Here is a 27,526-nt window from a genome sequence, read left to right as displayed (position 1 = left end):
TAAAAGCTTACCCTCGACGCAGGGAATCCAACGACGCGAACTACGATACGAACTGACCGTCTGAACTCCGGGAATTGTCAAGAACGCGATTAGGAAGAAGACTAGTTGCTTTCTCTCTTAAACAGGTTTTAGGTTTTGTAAAAAGTGATTTAAAACAATTACGAATATGTTTAAATACCTTAATCGCGTAATTAACAAAACCCGAGAAAACTCCCCCGTAAAACCGGACACTCGATCGAGTACCCCCTTACTCGATCGAGTACCCCAGCTACTCGATCGAGTACCCAACAGGTCAGAAACTATTTTATTCCGCAACTTGCCCTTACTCGACAGAGTACCCCAAGACATATAAATACGGAGTATTACAGGTTTGTCTAGTAGTCATATGTTACTATCAGCTACACCCAGAAATTAACTGCTAGTTTTATTTCCAATACAACTTTCCGTACAACTGTTTTTGGGCTATTTAACCTGAAACCTTTCCTTCTTATGCTTGAAAGTGTGCACCCGTTACAAAAGTGTACCAGAAGTTGACAAGATAAGCATGAACTATTTTGTGTTTAGATTAGAGACTTATGTTTGAGCACCCACTTGTTCTTTAAATGTGCTAGCCTATCTTCTTTAATATCTGCCCCATTTTTTCCAAAAAGCAGCAGCAGTGGCAATGACGTGCCGAGATTTTTTGTAACAAAATCAATAAGCACCAACCATTTACATAAATTCTGAAATTGCAGTAGCTATGAGAATTTACATATGTTGACTTAGAAGGTTCGAGTCTTGTATAGAGAAACAAACCACTAAAGCGGTTAAGACTACCTCTAGAATTACGTGTTCCCTAAGATACATTCCCATTTAAAAAAAGGCTCCTCGGTCTTCTCCTGTCGATTTGAGCTATAGTCCTTCAAATTCGGGGATGTACTCTCACTCTTAAAGTGACTCAGTATTCGAACACCGCCAAAACGCCCGTCTTGCCAGGTTCTAGTACTGGGCCTGATTCTATAAACCTAAGCATGATTTAAAAACAGTGGTCACATACAATACATATGAACCTCGACTTACACGTAAATTTGAGAGACAAAAGGAAGCTTTACTTGTCAATTGTCATCCAGGTTGGCCCTAAGTGTCTTCTCCCAACAAGCTTTAGAGCTAGAAGGTCAACAAGAATCAGATCTCCCTCTGTGACGATAAAAGCATTCAAATTTAGTGATAAGAAATATGAGTTTCTCAAATTAACAATCGACCATAGTCAAAATCCTTATGCTACCACTAATAGTAAATCAGTGCATTAATTCACGTGGGCACTGTGATAGCGGTAAGGTGAATGAGAGGGAGCGGGATACAAAGTAACATTTGATGCGAGTAGCTGAGAACATTTTTTTAGCAGCAAAATATGATACATAAAGTCACGAGACCCTTTAGTGAATCTAGCTAGTAGCGCCTTTATAACCTTACTTTTGGTTCCCTTTTCAATGATTTTTACTTGAACAAATAATCCAATCCATATCTTACACTCAAATTGACACATCTGCAAGCCTACCAATATATACTACATCCTTACTTGTAGTTTGTGGTGGCGCCACAGCCACTTCTAAGGGCTGTAGATGAATAACTACAAGCTCCGTTAAAGCCCAAATATTAGCACAAACACCAAGTCATGCCATAAACAAAGTGATGTAGAATTAGGTCGTTTAATGTAACGTTAGTTTGATTGCAGCGGAATTATTGTATAGTTTGAAGTATGTCGTGTATAAGATCAGAAAACAAGGATTACATTGAAGGTAATTGTGTGAATTTGGAACAAAGAACAGGATAGATTAGCGAATCTTGTTCTAACCTCGCAAGGTTATAGCTCGATTTGCTATAACTCAGCCTCGCAAGGACGAGTCCTAATCTAATCTCGCAAGATTGACACAAGTTTTACGAACTGTAAACTTTATTGTATTTCTGTAAAAATAATCTGAAAAATAAGGCCACAATCGGTCCTTATTTATAGTCCTACTCGATGTCACAATCTGACTCGAGATCTAATTCCTCAACTTATCTTCCAAGCTATCTTTCCTAAACTAACTAGGAAACTTATTATATAATTAACTAATAAAAATCAGATTTGAAGAATCTAAATAAAACTAGGATTAGGAAATAAAGAGTTTCCTAATTTTATTCGAAAACAGTAAAATAAACTAATAGCTAATCCAACACGATTTAGGAAATCGTGTCTCCTAACAAGGCTGGAATTCCGGGCTCCTACACGGCTTAGGGAAGCGTGTTTCCAGCTCCTTCACCTTCATTGCTCTCCCATTTCAACATCGTCACATAACTCGAACCCATTTTGAAACCTTATGTAATTTGAGTTACATTTCGACTAATGAGTACTTCATTTTCGCTATCTTCTAATGCTCTGTGGACAGCGGGCCGCCCACGGGGGCGCTTGGTGAGAAACGAGGGACAAGCGTTTGCATTTTGTAAGGAGTCGCCACCAATTTTTATGGGAAATTGGAACCGTTCGAATACCTCGTGTCATGTCAAGACACAAAGTAGTGACATGAACACTAAGCAATCGTTACCCTTAGCATTCTATGTCTAGAATGACTCTCGTGGATGCCAATGAACACGGGTGCTCACGGAGATCTGGAGTAAGGGGTGAGGGTACGTATTAGGAAGCTCTTTTGATCGAACACCTAATCCCGCCCGCCTCGATAGCGGCCTCTACTAATGATTAGGGGAGTTATTCGTACTCGATATATCGTCGGCTATATGCATGCAATGCAACATCCATTGTTTTAATCCTAGCATGTGAGAATTAACTAAGTCGGTTGACACATAATTAGCAAACAATTTGGTCGAAGTTGGAATTAATGTTGATTTACATGTGAAAGCATACAAGCAGTAAAAGAAATACAATAATATAAATTACAATAATGAAAAATACATTAATTACATTGAAATAGGCGATTTATGTCGAAAACACCTTTAAAACGGATGATTTGAGAAAAAGGAATAAAAGAAATAAAAGAATAGAAGAAATAAATAACGAACAGAAATTAGCGATATTACGGATATTAGTTAAATAATTACGTAGGCTAAATAACTAAGTCAAAGCAGAAAGGAGTTCAGAGACAGAACTCAACCTGGAACAGGCGCAGCAGAGACTGCGCCCTCTGGAAGAGGCGCAGCAGCTGCTGCGTCTGTTCCAAGGGTGAGTTCTGGCTGTGAAGCCGGAACTGCAAATCGTTAATGTTAATTGTTAACTTTAATGGATCGATTGATGATATTACTCGGATAGAAGTGATTTAATGGATTATTTTACATATGAAGGAGTCATAAAAACAGTAAAACATGGATGAAACAGAATTAAACGGATTAATTACGTGAAGGGACGATGTTAATGAATGAGTAATTAGTGACATCGGTGAATAGAACAAACTAAACATGATGAATTAATAATGAACATGTGAATAAACAGATGAAAATATACCAACAATGAATCTCAGAAACTCAATATGAATGAATTGAACCTCTAAAACCCGGATTGAATATTAATGACGAAAACCCGCAAATATTGATTACTTAGGATTTAAGTCGGAACAATGATGATTTAAAACATGTGAATTAATGATGATGAATATAATACATGTGAATTATTGATGCTATCATGCGAACGATTTATCGAAATAAGCAAAGGAAAACAAACAAATAAACACGAATTACAGAGGACGGAGGAAGAAGAAAAGAAGCAGGAACTGCGGCAGCCTCACGAAGAGGCGCAGCAGGAACTGCGCTCCTTCGAAGAGGCGCAGCAGTTGCTGCGTCTTTTCTCGACGTCTGTCTACTGGAAATCCGCAAAAACAGGTTTTTAAAGACGGTTTTAGAAATCGGTTTTAATTAGATGTTTTCGACATAGACCTTACAACGATGAATAAATAAAATACGATAAATAAAGAGAATTATACACCCTCAGACTTACATGTTGACGAAACGAGATGAACTAAGTATCGACTAGTGAATGCTCGACGCGAATGCAAAGAGAGTGCCCTCGTAAGAGGAAAACGATTGAAACAAATTGATTAATTAGATTGATTATTGTGTAGTTGGTCAAATTGGTCGGTCATGCAACGGAGAGGCTGGTACCCGGAAAGATCCGAGCTTACGTGGTCGGAAGTCCAAGCACGTAGGCGCCAATTAGTAAGAACGAAGTCTAGAATGCAAAGGGAGAAGAGAAGGGCGGACACTCGCGTGAGAAATATGAGGAACGAAAGCTCCTATTTATACTAATCACACGGAGGAATAGGGTTTCGGAGACTCTTTGGAAGTGAATCTCGAAAAGATATAGAAAAGATACGTAAATCATGAAAAGAAGGGCCTGGGAAGAGGCGCAGCAGCCACTGCGTCCCTTGGAAGAGGCGCAGAGACTGCTGCGTCTATTCCCGAGTGAGGTTTCCTCCGTTGAAGAAAGATTTCCGCGTTTGAGTTATGGTAGGACGGAAATAATCCGATTATCTTTTGAATATTATGGGATATTATTTGCCAAAAGATAAAATTTGTGAAATATGGAATAGAAATATCCGGAACATTCTAGAACATTCTGACTCGGGTTTTAACAATTATCAGAAAATGGAGACGGTTTTTGACCCGGACTCCGAATGTACTCTAATTACTGCCAAAACGACCGTATCCGGACGTAGATGACAACTAAGAGGTAGACATTAATGTTTGAGCAATCACTTGACGATAAACTTACGAATTGTCACAAATCGTTCCGCGTACCAAACATGCGGCCCAATCATCACCGGGTGGTTTGCGAGGGGTGCAGAAACGAGGTGTCTCTGAGCCCCCACTTTGACCGAGGCTTGGACAAGGCGAAAGTCAAAGTATAGCCATCAGGTCAATCAAGATTACAACCGATGACTATGGCGACGCGAGGCGCTCAAGGGGTCTGAGCCAAGGACCTGTCGTCGGGAACATTTTAGAGTCTGTCGACTATCGGGGAGGGTCGTTTAAAGTCCATTAGACTACGTAAGGAAGCTCGCCAGCCATAAGAAGAGACCGTACCTGAGACTTCTTTCTCGAGATGCTTTCGGAGTTGCATAGGAGCTAAGGGTAAGACCTAAAGGATAAATATAAAGATTGTGCTAGGGTGTGGGGGCCCTAAAGGAAAGCATTGACGGGAAGGAGGCCAAAAGTAAGTTCAACCTAGAGGTAACTAAGGTTTGGGTGTGGGAACCTCTGGAGAATGACACCCTGTCGAACTCCGCGAGGAAACATAAAATATAGTGAAAGCAGCAGGACGTCGGTAGAAAAGCCGGGGGAATCCGCTGCGTTGGTCTCAAGCGAACTCGACAAAACTTGAGGTTGAATCGCTTGCGTCGGTCTCAAGCGAACTCTTGTTGGGGAATGACTCTGTCTGGATTGAATCATTTCGGAAAATCTCGTATCGCTTTCGAACAAACTTCGTCTCTCGAGAAGTGCAATCTACCGTCATGAACTCTCATTTTGGGAATATATTGACGACTAGGAACATCTTGATCGTCATGGGAAAAATCTTGAGTGAGCGATCGCAAAATACTCTACGCTATTTGGACAAAATAAATTTGAGCAATATCGCAAAAAATCTTGTGTCTTTGGATATAAGGAATTCGGACAATACTGCAAAATACTGTCGCGGATAAAATGCGGACCAGAACGAAAGAAAACCATCGAAACGGACCAAAAGAATATAACAGCGTTGAAGAAGAGGCGCACCAAAGATGGGCCCACAAATAACGAACCCATAACGAATATTTGAAAATTCGTATGGAGGGAACGCAAGGAAGTGGCGCAGCAAGAGCTGCGTCCCTTGGAAGAGGCGCAGACTCTTTGCGTCTTTTCCCAAATTGGCAATTCTGCGTAAAAAACGCGAAATCGAAGGTTTTATTTCATTATTTCGAAACACATTCCCTTCGATTTCTCTCTCAAATCTTCACCATTTCCGTCGAGGTTGGATTCAAAAGCTTGCTTGAAATATGACTAATCGAGGTATGTGTCTTAATCTTGCATTAATCATCTGTATTTGTCGAATTTTGAGCCGCAAAAACTAGGGTTTTCAACCCATTTGATCGAAAATTTGGGGCTTTTCCCCCAAATGGATTTGTTTTGCCAAATTGATGCTAGAAATGGGTAGTAGGCAATGTTAGGAACATAACCATGTATTTGCTTTGAATTTTCGTCGAGTTTTGAGCCCTTGAGCGAATTTTGGGACGGTTTTACAGCTGAACCGTAAATTGCTTCGAAAAATGCCTTAGGATTACCCATTGGCGGTGAAATTTGATATTTGGGACCCTTGGATGATGGGTAAACTTTCTGCCATCTCGAAATTTTGGTTTGTGACAACTTTTTCAGGGCACCTTTCTAGGGCATAATCGCCGTTATAACGAAATGCTGCCGAATTTTCGACTCGAACCCGGAACTAGGCTTTGACTTGGACTTGACTTTGACCCAATTTATCACATGAGCGATCGGATTGGCGGGAATATGGCCAAAGATGGCCAGAAAGGGCGGTTTTCAGGGCTTTGGAGGCTCGAAAACTCCTTAACAAAGGCTTGTCGTCGTGTGACGCGGCCTAAATTTACTTTAACGTTGCAGGTGATGGGGCTTCTACTTCTGGGAGGACTCCCATGGAGATAGACGCCAGTGCGATTGAGGAGGCTTTAGAGCAGGCTTTCACCGACGCGGTGATGGCCACTGGAGATGAGGCGCACGAGGAGGTGGAGGAGGAGGCTCCGAGACGGGCCAACGTCAGGCGAGGAGGTCGTCAGCTGAGGGGAGCTCCTGCGTGGGCTGAGACCTGGGAGAGTAGGCACCTTGTGTGGGCTGCAGAGGGTCACCTGTCCTACAGGACGGTGAAGAGCTTGGTAAATAAGAATTTACTACCCATTACCTATTCTCTTTCATTCTTTTTGTCCAAACTTCTTGCAAATTTCCATTCAAAACTAAAGATAGCTTTGTTTCAAATCATTATAGGAGGCCGGGAACATCAGGTCGTTCTCGGGTTACACGACAGCGATGGAGCACTACGATCGGCTGTCGGCGGAGGAGAGGGCCATGATCGAGCGCGGAGCGTTCGGTCCCTCCTGGTTCAGTCCGGAGGGACATTGTGAAGAGGAAGTTGCGGGCCAACCTCGGCTGGTCCGCGCTTTCTTGGATCGATTCCGGGATACGACTTCCACGTTTCACCTGCCTTTTGGTGAGGTGGGAGTTACTCGGGAGGATTACGGCATGATTTCGGTGTCCGCCGCGGGGACCGAGGAGATGGTGTGGCGGAGATCGCTATGAGAGCGGATTCGGCCGAGGCGAGGGGGTTGATCGGCTGGAACCGTCGCCGGTCGTAGCGATCTTGCTGGGGGTTGGTACCCGCACCTATGTCCGAGACTACTTGCGGGGAAGACCCCGGAGTTGGTGACGATCGATGGGAGGAGACCGCTCCTCCTCCTTGTACTGGTGAGCGAGAGGGCTCGTCTTTGGCTTTGGTGGTTCTGTCTTCGATTTACCTCGGAGACAAGGGAGAGAGGCTATCGACGGCTTCTTCCTTTTCTTTCTCGACCGAGTTCCCTAGGGCGCCGGGACCGGGGTCGCCGGTTTTGCGGTCCTCATCCGCTTCATGAGGGCCATGGTTCGTCCGGAGTTGATGGAGAAGGGGACTTCTCTGCGCCGGACACGGGATCTTTGTTGGAGGTATGAACCTTCCTAAGCAAATTCCTTTCTTCATTAAAATACGAAAGATCGTCATTGATTATTTTGTTTTACAGGCATGGGTGTATTCTTACTTCCCGAGTCTCGCGCCGAAGAGGACAGAGCCGCTGGAGAAGGCCTATCCCGTGGTGAGGGATTGGGTGATGTGCAGGACGAAGAGCAAGCACTCTTCTCACAATGTCTACCGGCGGGACGTGAACGCCCTTCAGCTGAGTAGCGTGAGTATCCCACTCGTATTTACATCTTTTGTACTTTGCTTTCATTTGACCATAGGAATGATCTTTGCCTTAACTTATCGCAGTGGGTGCCCAGACCTTGGGCGGAGTACGCTGGAGCGCCTCCTTTTGTTGCTGAGGTCCTTCGATCTAGGAGTCCGAGCGAATTTCTTTGTTGTGGACGTCGATGGGTCTGTGTGGTATCCGGGCGAGCGTTTGGCTCGTCGGTGCTCTCGGGCGCGTTGACGGTTCCCATTGATCCTCCGAGGACGATGTTCCGGAGCCACCGAGGCCGAGAGGGAGGCGGACCTAGTCGGTGCTAGTGGCGACGACCTTCTTCCCGCCCTGGCGAGGACTACTCGGCGTTCCTTTACGGGAGGTTGGCGTCGGCCGAGTGGTGAGTATCCTTTACTTTTCTTGATTTGATTTCGAGAATTACGATGAAAGATCATCGGTTGATGAGAGCTATTTGTCTTTGCAGGAGGTCGAGGCGGCGGGCATCGAGCCCTCGGTGTACCCCCGAGACTCTTGAGTACACCGACGCGGCCCGGGAGGACGACGATCTCCGAGTTGCGTGACTTTGACGTAGGCGTGACGGATCGGCCTAGACGATGGCAAGATTCGATTCGGAGGGTGAGCCTCCAGCTTATGTACCTTTCGTGTAAGAACACATTTGATTGAACTTGTTCAATTTTACTGAGAATTCTTTTGAAATGCAGGTCGCGCCATCTCGGTTCGTGGCACTTTGGAGGGTGGCCAACCGGCTACGAGCTACCGCCATCGAGGCACTCGTCGGTGGTCGAGGTCGTCAGGTACGAGCCCCGTTTGATTTTTCTTTTGATTTTTGATTTTTAGTTTTGTTTGAGTTGATTGACATGAGCCAATTTCTTGTTTATTAGGGTGACCTTGAAAAATTTGGAGCGAGAGTTGGCCCGATCTCGGGAGGAGACGGCTCGCTTGTCAAGGGAGCTCGAGTTTCGGGACGCCGAGATTCTTTGCTCTTATGGCGAGGGTTCTTTGAGTTGGAGGGTGCCCAGCAGTAGTTTGGCATAGTTTTGTAGACTCGTACATCTGATTTTGAACATTTTTGGACTTGTTTGGGGCGCAAGCCCCCAGTTTGCTTGAACTTTGGATTTGGTTCGGGGTGCAAGCCCCCAGTTTGCTTGTACTTTGGATTTGGTTCGGGGTGCAAGCCCCCAGTTTGCTTGTACATTTGTATATATGATGGCCTGAGTGCCTTTGCTGCTGGGTTGTGTCGCTTGTACCTGCAGGTTAGTTCTTGAACAGGTTTGGTAGACAACGGTTTATGCCGTCATGCTGCCGAAATTCACATAGAAACCACGCAAAACATACATTTTATACACATAAGGTCGTAATTAGCGCAAAAAAGAGACTCAAAAGATACAAAAATGCGAAATGCCAAAAATTTGCAAAAATTTTGACGGAAATAATTTGACGGAAATGACCGGACGATAGGGAGGGTTACCCCTAAAAAAAGAAAAAAAGAGAAATCTATAAGTGTAGAAATAAAAATGTTGAAACGAAAATAAAAGAGAATTATTTCCTAAAAAAAAGAAATTAGAAATGTAACTTATGTAATTTAATTAAAATGAAATTTTATTTCCTAAGAATGAATAAATGAATTAAAAAAAAGTAAAAGAATTAAGTGCGATGAAAATGGCGAAGGTGTCGACGTCGCCTCGAAATGCGTGCCCGCGAATTTAGGAAGTTTGAAATACGGTAAACTGCTCGTATTTACCAAAATAAAATCCCGTAGGAATAGGAAATTATTCGCTATAGAATTAGGAAAGATCCAAACGCGGAAATCACAGAGAGTGAGCCTGGGGAAGAGGCGCAGCATGAGCTGCGTCGCTTTGAACCTGCTGCGCCTGTTCCCAAGCTTGTCTCTCCTGGCGAATTTTTGGAAACCGCAATTAGTATAAATAGAAGCGTCGACGAAGCTTTAAATCATATAATTCTTCCGTCTCTTCTCCGTTAATCCACATAAAAACTCCCAAAATAAATTCTCAAGAGAAAATTTGTCATTATGAACACTTTGGAGATCCGCTTGAAGGAATGGACTAATGAATTTTCGAATGTTGAGAAGCACGACATGGGTGCTCATAACCTTGGGTCTCTATTGAGTTTGAAACTCATTAAGGTTGTAAAACCGTTCTTGGATGCTTGTCTTGACTACTGGGACCCAAATTGTCATGTGTTCGCGTTCCCAGGTGGTGATATTTGTCCTTTTCCGGAGGAAGTTGCTGCTATTGGTGGGTGGGATCCCGAGCACTTACCCGCTATTCCTTTCACTTCACAAGGGTATAAGAGCAAATTCAGGGACTTGCTTGGATTGACTAGACTCGAGGTGGATCGCTTGGTTACCCCGAAAGGCGTGAGAATGTTGGACTTTGTAGACCGATTCATCATCCGCAGCCGACCCCCACGTCTCTTATGTTGCTGTGGAGGAGAGCCTTTGGCTTGTTTGCTGCATGTGTATGTCTTTCATGGGCACGTTGATGAGGATTTGCGAGGTGATCCCCGTCTTTTGGGTCTTATTGAGCAAATGGAGTCGCGCAGAGCCCGACTTGCTTGTGCTTAGGGAGATCATCTTGGGTTTGGATAATAGGAAATCCAACCGCGATCTGCCATTTCTGGGGAGTCCCGTCATCCTACAGGTAAAAGACCCTTTTTTTTTTTTCTTTTTCGTTTTTTTTTTTTTTTTTTTTTTTTTTTTTTTTTTTTTTTTTTTTTTTTTTTTTTGGTTTTTTTTTTTTTTTTTTTTTTTTTTTTTTTTTTTTTTTTTTTTTGTGTCTAATACCCGCTTTTGGTAGGTTTGGCTTATGGAACGGCTCACCGCTCGAGCCCCGGTTCATGCACTTTCCTATCATTCCCGTATGATTGCGATGAGGACGCGGTTATACATGGTGGACTTCACTCGGGTCTGTGACTATTGGAAGAACAAGCTGAAGAATGATGATGGCCCGTTGATTAGGTGGGTCGTACCGTGGTGGCACCTCAAGTCTGTCACTGGGGTGTCTTCTTTGGATCCTACTAGGTCCGTGCGCATTCCGGGATTGGAGTTCATGGTATGCATCTTTCCGGAAAGATTGATGAGGCAAGTCGGGTTGAAGCAGACCATCCCGAGGCTTGATACCGTTCCGCAGACTGCTGTAGTGCTTACCACCGAGAGCCGAAGAGAGTGGGCTATCAAATGGGCCCAGAGAAACATGTGGTTCTTGAGCTTCTCCGCCAATGCTTTGTGGGTGTCGGATTCCTACCTGAGGTGGAGAAAGGCTGCAACTTCGGAAGAACGCGAGAGACTGAGGAAACGCGAGCCTGTTGACTACAAGGTGCGCGAGGGAGAGAAAGAGAAGGAGAAGCATCTGACAGAAGGAGAAGAAGAAGCTGGATTTGGTCATTCATCCTTGAAGAAATCAAAGACTACTCTGTTGCGGAAATGGTGGTTGGCAAGAACGGAAGAGTCCGGCCTCGAGAAAGACCGTTGGTGATTAGGAGTGAAGTGGTGCAAGAGCGCCGGCCCGAGGTCGTGACAAGAAGTATGACAAGAATGACAAGGGCAAAGGGAAGATGGAAGAATAGCCCGAGTCTTTATTTATTATTTGAGTATTATTATTATTGTTGTAATAAAAAGGAGGGATTTTTTAGAATCCTAGCCTATTCTTATTTTTATTATGTATCGTATTATTATTATCAGAAGATGAATGGAATAAAAAAGGTTAAATGGTTATGAAACCGTTGTGATTTTCTTTTATTATTCTTGTTGAATTTCAAATGCAATGCAAATGTCCTTCTATTTACATTTTAGGTATAATGGGTTGAATCCCGTGAAGGATTGCCTACGTATTCACTTAAAAAAGCGAAATCAAACCCTTGCGCGTAGTTCGAGTAAATGTAAAAGAATAATTGTTCGAAGCAAGAGCTTGTAATGAACATAGAAAATAAGCATGAGCTTTTGCTTGTTCTCAAGGTGCGAAATTAGTTTATTTGACGATATGAGGATGACAATCTTGTCAAAATGCAAGAGCATAGTGACACTTAGCTTATTTTAGCTTGGCCAGGGGCCGTTTATTTAGTGCCACAAGAGCGACACATGGGTTTACGCGAGGCGCGTTTTTTGTCCTATTCTAGGCATAGTATCGTTTCAGTTGGTCAAGGTTTGTGGGGTTTGAGAACTCATTCCCGTCTAGGTCTGTGATCCTAACCGCACCCCCTGGGAGTATTGATTTGACTAGATATGGTCCTGCCCAATTAGGTTTGAATTTTCCCCTTGGGTCGACAGGTAAAAGAGCTCTAACCGATTTGAGTACTAAGTCTCCTTCTTTGATGTTTCTTGGCCTGACTCTTTTGTTGAAAGCTCGTTTGATACGTGCTTGGTATGTTTGGACATTGTGTAAGGCGCGTAGCCTACGTTCATCCAGGAGGATGAGTTCTTCATATCTGTCCCTCTTCCAATCGGCTTCAGGGATTTGGCTTTCGAGTAGAATACGCAAGGATGGTATTTCTAGCTCGACTGGTTGTACGGCCTCCATGCCATAGGTCAAATAGAAAGGAGTAGCCCCAGTGGGTGTCCTAACTGATGTACGATACCCCCATAAAGCAAAGGGTATCTTGCTTGGCCAATCTCTGTAGTTGTCAGTCGTTTTCTTGAGAATTGTGACAACGTTCTTGTTTGCCGCCTCTACCGCGCCGTTAGTCTGTGGTCTATAGGGCGAGGAGTGGTGATGCTTAATCTTATATTTGGCTAGCAATTGCTCGGTTTCGGCTTGGAAGTGTGACCCGTTATCACTGATGATCTCATGTGGGCAACCATATCGACAAATGATGTTGTTTTGTATGAATTTTGCCACGTTTTTAGCCGTAAGAGCAGTGTAGGAAGCCGCTTCTACCCATTTGGTGAAATAGTCAATCGCTACTAGAATGAAACAGTGACCTCCTGTTCCGGCCGGCGTTATCTTCCCGGTTATGTCAATTCCCCATGCGGAAAATGGCCAAGGAGATGTCATCGTGTATAGCAACGAAGGAGGGACGTGTTGTACGTTCCCGAAGATTTGGCAGTTGTGGCAATGTCTCACGTATTTGATGCAATCAGATTCCATGGTGGTCCAATAATACCCTAAACGTGTGATTTTCTTTGCCATCATGGGCCCACTCATGTGAGGACCGCATTCTCCGTCGTGGACTTCTTCCATCACCTTTCGTGCCTGTGAATGATCAAGGCAACGTAGGACTACACCAAGAGGTGTTCTTTTGTATAACTCTCCTTGCATGAGGATGTATTGGGAATCTAATAGGCGTATAGCACGTTCTCCCCTTTTGTCCATATCTGGTGGATAGGTACCATTGAGCTTGAAATTTAGGATCGCTTGGAACCAGGGTTCCTGCGCGATTTCCTCTTCATCGGTGATTTGATGGACATAAGCCGGTTCCGATCGTCGTTCGATGCACAAAGGCATTTCCACCATGTGATCTGGTATGCTTATCAAAAATGCAAGTTTCGCAAGAGCGTCTGCAAATTGATTTTCCTCTCGAGGTAGGTGTAAGTAGGTTACGTGATCAAAGAATTGAGCCACTTGGTCTATCCTAGCCTGATAGGGCGCGAGGCTTTCGCTTCGGATTTTCCAGGATCCTGTAACTTGATTGATGATCAATGATGAATCCCCATGTACTCGGAGGTTTTTGATGCCTAAGCTTACTGCCGCTTGTAATCCGATGAGACAAGCTTCATACTCTGCAGCGTTGTTTGTCACCTCGAAGTCGAGTTTGACAGCAATTGGTGTATGCTCACCTTCAGGAGAAATGAGCAACACTCCTATTCCGAATCCTCTTAAATTTGATGCTCCATCAAAGTATAGATCCCAAGATTCCACGTCTGTTTGAAGTATGTCCTCGTCGGGAAATGACCAAGTATCTATGGTTTGTGCGTCGTTGATAGGATTCTCTGCGAAGAATTCGGCGACGGCGCGACCTTTTATGACCTTCAGTGGGACATATTTGAGGTCGAATTCTGAGAGCATCAGAGTCCATCTTGCTAGACGTCCGTTGAGGACGGGTTTCTCGAAGAGGTATTTGACTGGATCCATTTTGGAATATATCTTGACGGAGTAGCTAAGCATGTAGTGACGTAGCTTCTTCGTCGCCCACACAAGAGCGAGGCATGTCTTTTCGAGTTGCGAGTATTTGCACTCATATTCCAAGAACTTCTTACTTAGATAGTAAATAGCTCTTTCTTCACTTCCTACGATTTGAGCAAAGCATAGCACCCATGGCGCTTTCGATTCTTGTGAGATATAAACCAAGAGGTTGATCTCGTTGTGGTGGCATGAGCACTGGTGGTTTAGCCAATATTTCTTTGATTCGGTCAAACGCCTTTTGACAATCATCATCCCACATAGTGTGGTCTGTTTTCTTGAGTTTATTGAAGATAGGCTCGCAAATCATGGTAAGTTTCGATATGAATCGACTTATATATTGTACCTTTCCCAGGAATCCTCTGACTTCTTTTTCTGTTTGAGGTTGTGGCATTTCAATCAGAGCTTTGATTTTCGAGGGATCTATTTCTATACCGCGTTGGCTGACGACATATCTCAGGAGTTTTCCGGATGTTACCCCAAATGTGCATTTCTGAGGATTGAGTCTCATGTTGTACTTTCGTAGCCTTGCGAAGAACTTGCGAAGGTTTGCAATATGTCCTTCTCTTTCTTTGGATTTGACGATCATGTCATCTACATATACCTCAACTTCTTTGTGCATCATGTCATGTAGGAGTGTAGTTGCGGTGCGTTGGTATGTAGCTCCGGCGTTGATCAATCCGAATGGCATTACTGTATAGCAATATGTTCCCCATTGGGTGACGAAAGCGGTCTTGTGCATATCTTCCATGGCCATCTTGATTTGGTTATATCCCGCATATCCATCCATGAAGGATAGTAATGCGTGGTCTGCGGTATTGTCCACCAATATGTCAATGTGAGATAGAGGGAAGTCATCTTTTGGACTTGCTTTGTTTAAGTCCCTGAAGTCAACACAAACACGGATTCTCCCATCCTTTTTGGGCACAGGTACTATGTTGGCTACCCAGTCAGAGTACTCGGAAACTTTTATGAACCCGGCTTTGAATTGCTTATCCACTTCTTCCTTAATCTTTAGAGCCCATTCTGTCCTCATTCGTCGAAGCTTCTGTTTCACGGGTTTGAAACCCGGCTTAATAGGAATCCTATGTTCGGCGATATCTCTGTCGATCCCTGGCATGTCTTTGTAGGACCAAGCGAAAACGTCTTTGAATTCATTTAGGAGGTCTATGAAATCGGCCCTTTCGGTAGAACTCAAGGTAGTCCCTATCCTAAGTTCTTTGGGTTCTAATTCGGTTCCTACGTTGATGGGTTCGGTGTCCTCTATTACCGGTCCCCCTTCCTCTTCCTGTAATATTTCTTTGGCTACGTAGGGAGGTATTTCGGTCAAGTCTGGGTCTTGGTCATCCTCAGTATCATCATAAACAGAATTGCACTCGAAAGAACACGAGAGAGTAAGCGTAACCCGATTTATTCATATTAAGATTTGAGTAAAGTTGAAACAAAGAAGCCAAGCGATCCATGGTCGGTGGCGGCAAGGAACAAGAATGGTGGGGCGTTCCCCGAACTACCGTGACTACTCGAGGCTAAGCTAGGAGAAACGAAGGGAGTGGGGATGACAACAGGAGTAGACTCTCTAATGACTTTTCTAGACTCCGACTCTGACTCCGACTCCGACTCCGACTCCGACTCCGACTCGAACTCGTCGTCTTCCGGTTCTCCTTTGAACATCTCTCCTTCTCCAGTAGTGAGCTTGAAGAGTCTTCCTTGGTTGTTGGTCCATTTGATAGATTTTCTCCATCCTTCTCGCTGCGTCGGTTTCGTGATTAACGCGGTGGGGTTGAAGCGATCGTCTTGAAGTATCATAGTAATGATCTCATCCTGCACGGCCCTAATGAATCGGTCCTCTCCAAACAAGAGGCTAACAGCTTGTTCGTCGAAGCAAGGTGCTTGACGGGTTTTGACGGTAGGAACCGTTTCGGGAGGAATGAAGTAGCAATCGTGAAAGATCTCGATTCCGGCTAACTTCCTCTCAAGATAATGCCAAGGTTCGGGAAATCCATGGAAGAGTTCTGAACTTCCTTCTTGAACGAAGTACCCATTTAGAGTGGGGATATATGGTCTCATTTGGACTCCCACGTACTTGCGATTTTGGACTTGAGCGAGCATTTCGAGAACTTCTTCAGCTGTGGGTTTGTATCCTAGTCCAAGTGGTATCCTTGTCGAGTTGCCTTTCTTGTATGGTGCGAAGGTGTTCTTCCGAATTGGGTTCAAAGGCATTCCAGGGAAGTATCCCTGGGACTTGAGTATGTGGTTGACCACCAAGTTGGAGTAGGGATTATAGTATAAGGGCGCCAACTCACTTTCTATGACGCTCACACTTTGGAAGCCCCCAAGTTCGTATATGGGATCTGCAAGGACTTGGTTGTTTGATTGCTTCTCAATTATCGCCTTGATGGGTGACGAAGTGATCGTCACAACTTTGCCATTTAGTGGGATCTTGATCTTTTGATGGAGGGTGGATGTTACCGCTTTGGAAGCGTGAATCCAAGGTCTTCCCAAAAGTATGTTGAATGAGGCTTCGATGTCCACTATTTGGAAATTAGCCTTTCGCTCGATTGGTCCCGTGGCTATGGTTAGGCTAGCAAGTCCAACCACTTTTCGTCGTGTACCGTCATATGCACGTACACCTTGATTGGTGGGAGTCCAATCCGACTCCTTCATGCCTAGTTTGTATGCCGTTTTGAGGGGTATGACGTTGACCGCGGAGCCATCATCTACCAAAGTCATTGGCACGTTCTTCTTTAGACAGATGACAGTGATGTATAGAGCAAGGTTGTGACTAGCGCCAAAAGGTGGAAAGTCTTCGTCTGAGAAAGTAATAGGATTACTTAGTCTCGGTGGTTCTTGGAAGACCAAGTTGACTACATCTTCAGGAGTGGAGTTATGTGCTACATTTAATTTGGCCAAAGCTTGCAGTAAAGCTTGGCGATGCGGAAATGAGCTTGCCACTAGTTGCCAGACTGAAAGATCAGCCTTGGTTTTCTGTAATTGCTTGAGCAAATGATCGGTGGGGTCGTCTTCGTTATCATTTGGTGTGATGACGTTGGTTGGACCGTTTTGAGTGGTGCTTTGATATGGACGACCCGAACGAGTTAGGTGATCCACATCTTGGTCTTCGCCATTTTGGACTATTTCCTTGACTAAGGAGTTTTCAATGAGGTATTCGTCTTGATCATCATCGGCCCAAACCCCATTGACTGTATCTAGTTCTTTCATTCTCATGATATCACCTTCTAGTTGTATGATTTGGTCGACTAGCCCATCGACCACGGCGACTACTTCTTGCATAGTGGCATTCAGAGAGAAGATCAATGGTACACGTTCTTTAGGTGTTGCATTGGGATCGCGTAAAGTCGTTACCATGTTTTCTAGTTCCCACACTTGTCTATCTACACTCCTTGCCCATGCGATGAAGTCGGAAATGGTAGGGGAGATAGTAGAGTAGAGCCTTTCTTTCTCAATTGCATGAATTTCGTTTTCGGTGGGAGAAATGAGATGTGAGCAATCTAAGGTAGATTCGTCACTTGTAATCACTACTCCAAGAGGATTCTGAGTGTTGTTGGGCTTACCTCCTGGTGGAATTGGAAGTCGACCATCTTCGATCATATCTTGAAGCACGTGTTTTAACTTGTAGCATTTTTCTGTGTCGTGCCCTTTGCCCCTATGGTATTCACAGTAGGAGTTTTCATCCCAGAATTTGGACTTCTTTTCAGGTTCGGGAGTAGGTCCAATGGGTTGGAGTTTACCTTGCTTTATTAGTCTTTTTAGAGCGTTGGAGTATGTATCCCCAAGGTTTGTGAACTTCCTTGGTGGGCTAGTTTTCTTGGATGGCTCGAGAAGGTTAACTTCGTCGGTCTTGCTAGTAGAGCCGTAGGAACGACTTGTGGACCCTTGATATCCTCGACCTACCGTTTTGGACAAGAGTCCTTTGCGGATGTCATCTTCAATTCGTGTCCCTAGTACGGTTAAGTCTTTGAAAGTCTTGATGTTTTGATATCTCAAATGGTTGGCATATATGGGCTTGAGATTATCCACGAACTTTTCCACAAGAGTGGCCTCATCCGGGCGTTCAACTAGTTGAGTACTAGTCTTCCTCCACCTACTTAGGAAGTCGGTGAATCCTTCTTTGTCATTTTGGGTAAGAACCTCTAGGGTACGCATGTTGACTTGGATCTCGGCATTATCCGCGTATTGTTTCGAGAATTCGATCGCGGCGTCTTCCCAAGTAGCGACCTTTTTGTGATCCAAAGTGTAGAACCATTGCTTCGGAATGGTGTCAAGAGATGAAGGAAAGATCCTTAAGAACATCTCGGGTTTGATGCCTTTGATAGACATGTAGTCCTTGAAGGCGCGGATGTGGTTCAAAGGGTTCTCATGTCCTTTAAACTTAGGGATATCCGTCATGCTAAAGTTAGTAGGCAATTTGGAGTTGACGGCTTCATACTTGCGATTGTTTTCCCTATAGATGTCATCTCCCTTAAGGTACATCAATTGTTCCTCTAGGTATTGGAGTCTTTTCTCAGCTGCGGTTGTCCCTAGGACGGGATTCTCATCTTTAGACTCGTCATCAGAAAATTGTAGTACTTCACCTTTAGGGGGAGGCAACCTTCCCTCTACATCAAAGATACGGCCTTCGATAAGCTCAAGGCGGTCATAGGTTTGTTCTTGAGTGATTTGCATTTGGGCTATCGCGGCTAGGATTCGATCACTACTTTCTTGAATTTGCTGGAGGTTTGTTTCATCACTTGACCCAGGCATCTTGGAAACTGGATAAGAGATTGGCGACGAATCAAAACACGATCGACCATTCTATCACACTTGCTAAAAGAAGAAAAGTTTTGACTCGTGAAGTGGGTGTGTGCCACTTGTATTGAGTGAGTTTTGAAGAAAGACAAGGTCTTTGAAAATGTGTGTCCTAGCCAACTGTAGTGTAGTTGTAGGAGTGGACTCGAAGTGAGGTTTTGAAATGGGCTTGTGGCCCGAATTTTGACTTGACAAACGGACAGAGTTTTGACCGGATTTTGCGCTAATTGAAGGCCTACTTTTTCGAAAATCTTGTTTGAAAACAAGTTTTGATTTTTTTGAAAATTCGTCATGGTTTTGTTTAGAAGTGATCACGTAAGGTTTACACATTTATACAAGCATTATAACGGGATGCTGAGTGCATTTAAAAGGGTTTTGGTTTAAAGGGTGGGTTGCCATACCGAACCATCAAACCCGAAGTCTGTGGTGAGGCTCGTGCCAAACAAGAGTAAGGCCGATTCCTAGTCCATTTCCTCAAGTAGTGAAGGCCCTTGATATAAACAAGAGTAAGCATCATGGTATGGATGACGTCAATCGCTATCCATCTTTAGGCCCAAATAAGAATTAGGACCGTTTAGACGGGACGATTGGTCGAATGGGTTGGGTTGGGCCTAGGAAGGCCGAATTAAACGATCTAGGAAGACCGAGTTATGAAAACCGACAATTGTCTTGTACAAACTTATTCCCTAACCTTGTTCGAGTTTCACCCTAGCTACACGTAAGTGTATATCCCCAGCGGAGTCGCCAAACTGTAGACAGCGGGCCGCCCACGGGGGCGCTTGGTGAGAAACGAGGGACAAGCGTTTGCATTTTGTAAGGAGTCGCCACCAATTTTTATGGGAAATTGGAACCGTTCGAATACCTCGTGTCATGTCAAGACACAAAGTAGTGACATGAACACTAAGCAATCGTTACCCTTAGCATTCTATGTCTAGAATGACTCTCGTGGATGCCAATGAACACGGGTGCTCACGGAGATCTGGAGTAAGGGGTGAGGGTACGTATTAGGAAGCTCTTTTGATCGAACACCTAATCCCGCCCGCCTCGATAGCGGCCTCTACTAATGATTAGGGGAGTTATTCGTACTCGATATATCGTTGGCTATATGCATGCAATGCAACATCCATTGTTTTAATCCTAGCATGTGAGAATTAACTAAGTCGGTTGACACATAATTAGCAAACAATTTGGTCGAAGTTGGAATTAAGGTTGATTTACATGTGAAAGCATACAAGCAGTAAAAGAAATACAATAATATAAATTACAATAATGAAAAATACATTAATTACATTGAAATAGGCGATTTATGTCGAAAACACCTTTAAAACGGATGATTTGAGAAAAAGGAATAAAAGAAATAAAAGAATAGAAGAAATAAATAACGAACAGAAATTAGCGATATTACGGATATTAGTTAAATAATTACGTAGGCTAAATAACTAAGTCAAAGCAGAAAGGAGTTCAGAGACAGAACTCAACCTGGAACAGGCGCAGCAGAGACTGCGCCCTCTGGAAGAGGCGCGCATGATTCTTGCGTCTGTTCAAGGGTGAGTTCCCGTCGTGTTTTAATCGCAAATCGTTAATGTTAATTGTTAACTTTAATGGATCGATTGATGATATTACTCGGATAGAAGTGATTTAATGGATTATTTTACATATGAAGGAGTCATAAAAAAAAGTAAAACATGGATGAAACAGTAATTAAACGGATTAATTACGTGAAGGGACGATGTTAATGAATGAGTAATTAGTGACATCGGTGAATAGAACAAACTAAACATGATGAATTAATAATGAACATGTGAATAAACAGATGAAAATATACCAACAATGAATCTTTAAACTCAATATGAATGAATTGAACCTCTAAAACCCGGATTGAATATTAATGACGAAAACCCGCAAATATTGATTACTTAGGATTTAAGTCGGAACAATGATGATTTAAAACATGTGAATTAATGATGATGAATATAATACATGTGAATTATTGATGCTATCATGCGAACGATTTATCGAAATAAGCAAAGGAAAACAAACAAATAAACACGAATTACAGAGGACGGAGGAAGAAGAAAAGAAGCAGGAACTGCGGCAGCCTCACGAAGAGGCGCAGCAGGAACTGCGCTCCTTCGAAGAGGCGCAGCAGTTGCTGCGTCTTTTCTCGACGTCTGTCTACTGGAAATCCGCAAAAACAGGTTTTTAAAGACGGTTTTAGAAATCGGTTTTAATTAGATGTTTTCGACATAGACCTTACAACGATGAATAAATAAAATACGATAAATAAAGAGAATTATACACCCTCAGACTTACATGTTGACGAAACGAGATGAACTAAGTATCGACTAGTGAATGCTCGACGCGAATGCAAAGAGAGTGCCCTCGTAAGAGGAAAACGATTGAAACAAATTGATTAATTAGATTGATTATTGTGTAGTTGGTCAAATTGGTCGGTCATGCAACGGAGAGGCTGGTACCCGGAAAGATCCGAGCTTACGTGGTCGGAAGTCCAAGCACGTAGGCGCCAATTAGTAAGAACGAAGTCTAGAATGCAAAGGGAGAAGAGAAGGGCGGACACTCGCGTGAGAAATATGAGGAACGAAAGCTCCTATTTATACTAATCACACGGAGGAATAGGGTTTCAGAGACTCTTTGGAAGTGAATCTCGGAAAGATATAGAAAAGATACGTAAATCATGCAAAGAAGGGCCTGGGAAGAGGCGCAGCAGCCACTGCGTCCCTTGGAAGAGGCGCAGCACCTGCTGCGTCTATTCCCAGGAGGTTTCCTCTTGCTGAAGAAAGATTTCCGCGTTTGAGTTATGGTAGGACGGAAATAATCCGATTATCTTTTGAATATTACGGGATATTATTTGCCAAAAGATAAAATTTGTGAAATATGGAATAGAAATATCCGGAACATTCCAGAACATTCTGACTCGGGTTTTAACAATTATCAGAAAATGGAGACGGTTTTTGACCCGGACTCCGAATGTACTCTAATTACTGCCAAAACGACCGTATCCGGACGTAGATGACAACTAAGAGGTAGACATTAATGTTTGAGCAATCACTTGACGATAAACTTACGAATTGTCACAAATCGTTCCGCGTACCAAACATGCGGCCCAATCATCACCGGGTGGTTTGCGAGGGGTGCAGAAACGAGGTGTCTACATGCTCCCGCATCATTCCCTCCTTCTTTTTGAGAATTTGACCTCAAATTTTCGTCTTCAAGATACGGTGATAGATCTCCCACATTGAAAGTTGCACTCACTCCTCCATACTCACTTGGCAAATCCAGCTTGTAAGCATTCGAACCATAACATTCTAGGACTTTGAACGGGCCATCAGCTCTTGGCATTAGTTTATTTTTGCGCTTAGACGGAAATCGTTCCTTCCTTAAGTGCAGCCACACAAGATCTCCTACCTTGAACACGGGCTGTTTTCTATGCTTGTTTGCTTTCTCCTTGTATTTTGCATTTGCCTTCTCTATTTGAGCTCTCACCTGTTCACAAGTACGAAGAAAAGTAGCTTGTCTATCTTTGGCTTCGAAACTCATGAGATATTTCTTCGGGATCGGGACCAAGTCAATAGGCAGAAATAGATTGACCCCGTATACTATTTCGAATGGAGCTCTCCCAGTAGTAACAGATGGAGTTCGATTGTAAGCAAACTCGGCATGTGCGAGTTTAACATCCCAATCCTTTGTACTCTTACTAACTAATCCTCTTAATAAACTTCCAAGAGTGCGATTAGTTACTTCCGTCTGACCATATGTTTGTGGATGGTGAGAAGTACTAAATAGTAACTTAGTTCCCATCAAACGCCATAACGTTTTCCAGAAATAACTAAGAAACTTTACATCTCGATCCGATACAATGGTAAGTGGGATTCCATGTAAACGAACCACTTCCTTGTAATACAAATCAGCAACATTAGTAGCATCATCGGTTTTATGACAAGGAATGAAATGAGCCATCTTTGAAAACCGATCAACAACAACCATTATTGAGTCTTTACCACGCTGTGTTCTTGGTAACCCGAGTATAAAATCCATACTAACCTCGCTCCATGGCTGCTTTGGGACAGGTAAGGGCGTGTATAACCCCTTATTGAACGAACTCTTTGCCTTCTGACACACAACGCACTTTGCTACTATGTCTTGCACATCTTTGATCATCTTTGGCCAATAAAAGTGTTCACTTACAATGTCATAAGTCTTATTAGAACCGAAGTGACCAGCTATCGCCCCTCCATGAGCCTCGCGTATAAGCAACTCTTGAATCGAACTTTGTGGAATGCAAAGTCGATTTCCCTTAAATAAAAATCCATCTTGCAATGTATAAGCTCCAGTAGGCTCAAACAACTCTTTAGCAAAAGACGGATCAGTCTTGTATAACTCCTTAATATGCTCGAAACCCAACAATCTTGCATCGAGCTCAACCAACAAACAATGCCTCCTAGAAAGTGCATCAGCTACAACATTCGAACTTCCCGTCTTATACTTTGATGAGAATGTAAAAGACTGTAAAAATTCGACCCATTTAGCGTGCCTTTGGTTCAACTTTTGCTGCCCATGTATATGTTTTAATGCCTCATGATCAGAATGTAATACAAAAGGCTTAGGTCGCAAATAGTGACTCCAATGGTCTAATGCTCTCACAATGGCATAGAATTCTTTATCGTAAGTTGAGTAGTTCAGCCTTGCACCACCTAGCTTCTCGCTGAAATATGAAATAGGCCGCTTCTCTTGTACCAACACGGCACCAATTCCAACACCACTCGCATCACATTCGACCTCAAACAACTTGTCGAAATTAGGAAGTGCTAAAATAGGTCTGGAACACAACTTACCCTTTACTTCTTCAAATGCCTTTTGGGCGCTAGTAGTCCACACGAAAACCCCTTTCTTGGCCAGCTCTGTAATTGGAGCCATGATCGAACTAAATCCTTGAATGAATCGCCTATAGAATGATGCTAACCCATGGAAACTTCGCACCTCTGTAGTCGATTTAGGAACCGGCCAGGCCTGGATTGCTTCGACCTTAGATGGGTCCATACTCACGCTATATTTGCCCACAATGTAACCAAGAAACACTACACTCGGCACCATAAACGTGCACTTCTCAAGCTTGCCAAATAGCTTCTGTTTTCGCATAACTTCGAACACTGATCTTAAATGTTGTTTGTGCTCTTCTTCATTCTTGCTATAAATCAGAATATCATCGAGATATACAACCACGAACTTGTTAAGGAAAGGACTTAACACTTCATTCATAAGCCTCATAAATGAGCTAGGAGCATTACATAGACCAAATGGAATCACGAGCCATTCATATAACCCCTGTTTCATTTTAAAAGCAGTCTTCCACTCATCTCCCTCTCGAATCCTCATCTGATGATAACCACTCCGTAAATCAAGTTTAGAGAAAACACACGAACTAGAAAGTTCGTCTAACATATCGTCAAGCCTTGGCATAGGAAAGCGGTATTTGATTGTAATGTTGTTCACCGCTCTACTGTCAATACACATTCGCCAAGTTCCCTCCTTTTTCGGCACTAACAACGTTGGTACTGCACACGGACTCAAGCTCTCTTGTACATACCCTCGATCAATTAATTCCTGTACTTGCCTCTGTAATTCTTTAGCTTCCTCGGGATTACACCGATAAGCTGGTTTATTAGGCAATGCAACTCCGGGAATTAAGTCAATGCGATGTTCAATTCCCCGCAAGGGAGGTAACCCATATGGTAACTCCTCGGGAAACACATCCATGAACTCATCAAGTAACCCCTGTACTCCTTGGCGGTTACTCTCACCAACGGACTCCAAGTCTCGGACAACCAGCACATAAGCTCGTTTTCCTTGAGCAAGGACCTCCTCTACTTCACTTGCTTCTAAAAACAAACTCTCCTTTGCAACAGGCTTCTTATGTTTACTTGGTGATAACGGTTTAAGATAATATTTAGCTTTTCCTTTAGTCACGACATAAACATTGCTCCTCCCGTCATGTTCTACCTTTCGATCATATTGCCACGGCCTACCCAGTAAAATATGACAAGCATTCATCGGGATTATATCACATAGCACCTTATCTTCATACGGTCCCAATTGTAATGATACTAGGGCCTGTTTCTTAACTAATATCCCATTACTCCCGTTAAGCCAATGCAATTTGTATGGTTTAGGGTGGTTTTTAGTTGGCAACTTCAGATTATCAACTAAGTCTCTAGATACGACATTGGTACAGGAACCACTGTCGACAATAAGAGTGCAAATCTGATTGCTTACCTTACAACGAGAATGAAATAATCGTTCCCTTTGCTCCTCTTCAACGTGAGCAGCCTCGGTGTGGAGGCTTCGAAGCACCAACACCTCCTTCTCCTCGTCGCTGTAGGGTTCAACAACATGTATCACTTCATCGCCACTCCCTTCCTCTTGCAAATCAGATTTGGATTCAGGTTCTGGAAGCACAAAGTTTGGAACTAAGTCAACCAATTCTTGAATCATTAGAGCTCGCTTTTGTGGACATTCATTGGCAATGTGCCCATATCCTTGGCACTTGAAACATCGTCGCAATCTCGCATCCTTTGTTTCAACCATTGTACCCTTGCCCTTATCTTTTGGATCCTCCTTTCATACATCCTTGCTACTGGTCGTGGTAGCTGCTGGTTTCGAGTAAGTGCTCGAATTCCTCGAATAATCACGAGCATAGGATTTCTTGCCTTTATCTTGCTTCTCGAATTTAAGAGCTAGCCTGCAAACATCGTTAAATCCATCATAATTCTGGATTTCCACCCGTTGTGCTAGGCTCGAATTGAGGCCACGAATAAAACACGCAGTTCTCAATTCTTCCTTCTCTTCTAAATCGCAAACAATGCTCAATTTCTCGAATTCTTTCACATAATCAGCAACACTCAAGCTTTCCTGCGTTAAAGATGTTAGCTTTAAGTAATTATCTTGCTCGTAGTCTCTAGGAAGAAACCTCTTCATAAGATGCTTCTTTAATTTTGCCCAAGTTTCAATCTTAGGTTTTCTGTCTTTCTTGCGTTGTTTCTTCAGATTTTCGTACCATAAAGATGCGTACTTGGTTAATTTTAATGTAGCAACCTTAAATTGCTTATGCTCATCGTAGTCTTTGTATTCTAAAATCCTCTCTGCTTTACGAATCCAGTCTAGAAACTTTTCAGCATCTAGATCTCCATTAAACTCGGGTATGTCGAGTTTAAGGCCTCTGTCATCATCGTTCTTGGTTTTCTTTTTCTCCTATGGCCGTTCTTCTTCCTCAGATTCGGCTTGGCTATCCGAATCAGCCTCGTTCTGTTTCTTCTTTCCCTTATTCAAAACAGTGGCTATGTTCTTCACAATATACGAGATCTGGCCAATCTCTGCTCTCATTGCATCCATATCGTCCTTCCATGGCTTCTCTGAACCATCGCCGTTTCCTGCTTTATCACCCATGGCAAACGATCCCAAGACTGATTTATTAGGAAATAAATCACAAACCTTGCTCTGGTAACCACTTGATGTAGAATTAGGTCGTTTAATGTAACGTTAGTTTGATTGCAGCGGAATTATTGTATAGTTTGAAGTATGTCGTGTATAAGATCAGAAAACAAGGATTATATTGAAGGTAATTGTGTGAATTTGGAACAAAGAACAGGATAGATTAGCGAATCTTGTTCTAACCTCGCAAGGTTATAGCTCGATTTGCTATAACTCAGCCTCGCAAGGAAGAGTCCTAATCTAATCTCGCAAGATTGACACAAGTTTTACGAACTGTAAACTTTATTGTATTTCTGTAAAAATAATCTGAAAAATAAGGCCACAATCGGTCCTTATTTATAGTCCTACTCGATGTCATAATCTGACTCGAGATCTAATTCCTCAACTTATCTTCCAAGCTATCTTTCCTAAACTAACTAGGAAACTTATTATATAATTAACTAATAAAAATCAGATTTGAAGAATCTAAATAAAACTAGGATTAGGAAATAAAGAGTTTCCTAATTTTATTCGAAAACAGTAAAATAAACTAATAGCTAATCCAACACGATTTAGGAAATCGTGTCTCCTAACAAGGCTGGAATTTCGGGCTCCTACACGGCTTAGGGAAGCGTGTTTCCAGCTCCTCCACCTTCATTGCTCTCCTATTTCAACATCGTCACATAACTCGAACCCATTTTGAAACCTTCTGTAATTTGAGTTACATTTCGACTAATGAGTACTTCATTTTCGCCATCTTCTAATGCTCCCGTATCACAAAGGCTTGAAAGCAATGACCAAATCAGTGGCACAATACAATCAGTTTTAATAACCGCATCAATAAGTGATGTATTAATCCACAACCTAAAGGCCTATGTCCATCGTCAGAAACGTCAATACCTATCTAACTTCGGAGCAATTAAGCGTTAAAACAAAATATAAGCCTTAGAAAATGTTCAAGATCTAAAAGCCAAGCAAAGAGTCGGTAAAAGAAGGAAAGGCGGAGGAAACGATTACCTGCAACTCTGCAAGGTTCTTATGGTTGTCGTCCGACCACTTAATAACAAAGGAGTTGCTACTGAGGTGAAACCTGAAATTATCGCGAAGCATTACCACGAAAGTTAGTAGTACGCTAAATCTATC

At 43.1% G+C, this 27,526-nt stretch overlaps 1 long non-coding RNA gene across 1 annotated transcript; it reads right to left on the bottom strand.

The window, feature by feature from the left end:
• Positions 1–407: 407 nt before the first annotated feature.
• Positions 408–27,526, bottom strand: LOC141656231 (uncharacterized). The gene is made up of 3 exons (XR_012548438.1): positions 27,401–27,526; positions 1,092–1,176; positions 408–1,004 (listed from the first exon to the last, which is right to left on the bottom strand). It is a non-coding gene; the product is annotated as an uncharacterized LOC141656231 (long non-coding RNA).

This window comes from Silene latifolia, chromosome 5 (genome assembly GCF_048544455.1).
Source record: "Silene latifolia isolate original U9 population chromosome 5, ASM4854445v1, whole genome shotgun sequence".
Taxonomy (NCBI): Eukaryota; Viridiplantae; Streptophyta; class Magnoliopsida; order Caryophyllales; family Caryophyllaceae; genus Silene; species Silene latifolia.
Note: the sequence above shows the minus strand (reverse complement) of the source record. Positions and strands in the feature narration are given on the sequence as shown.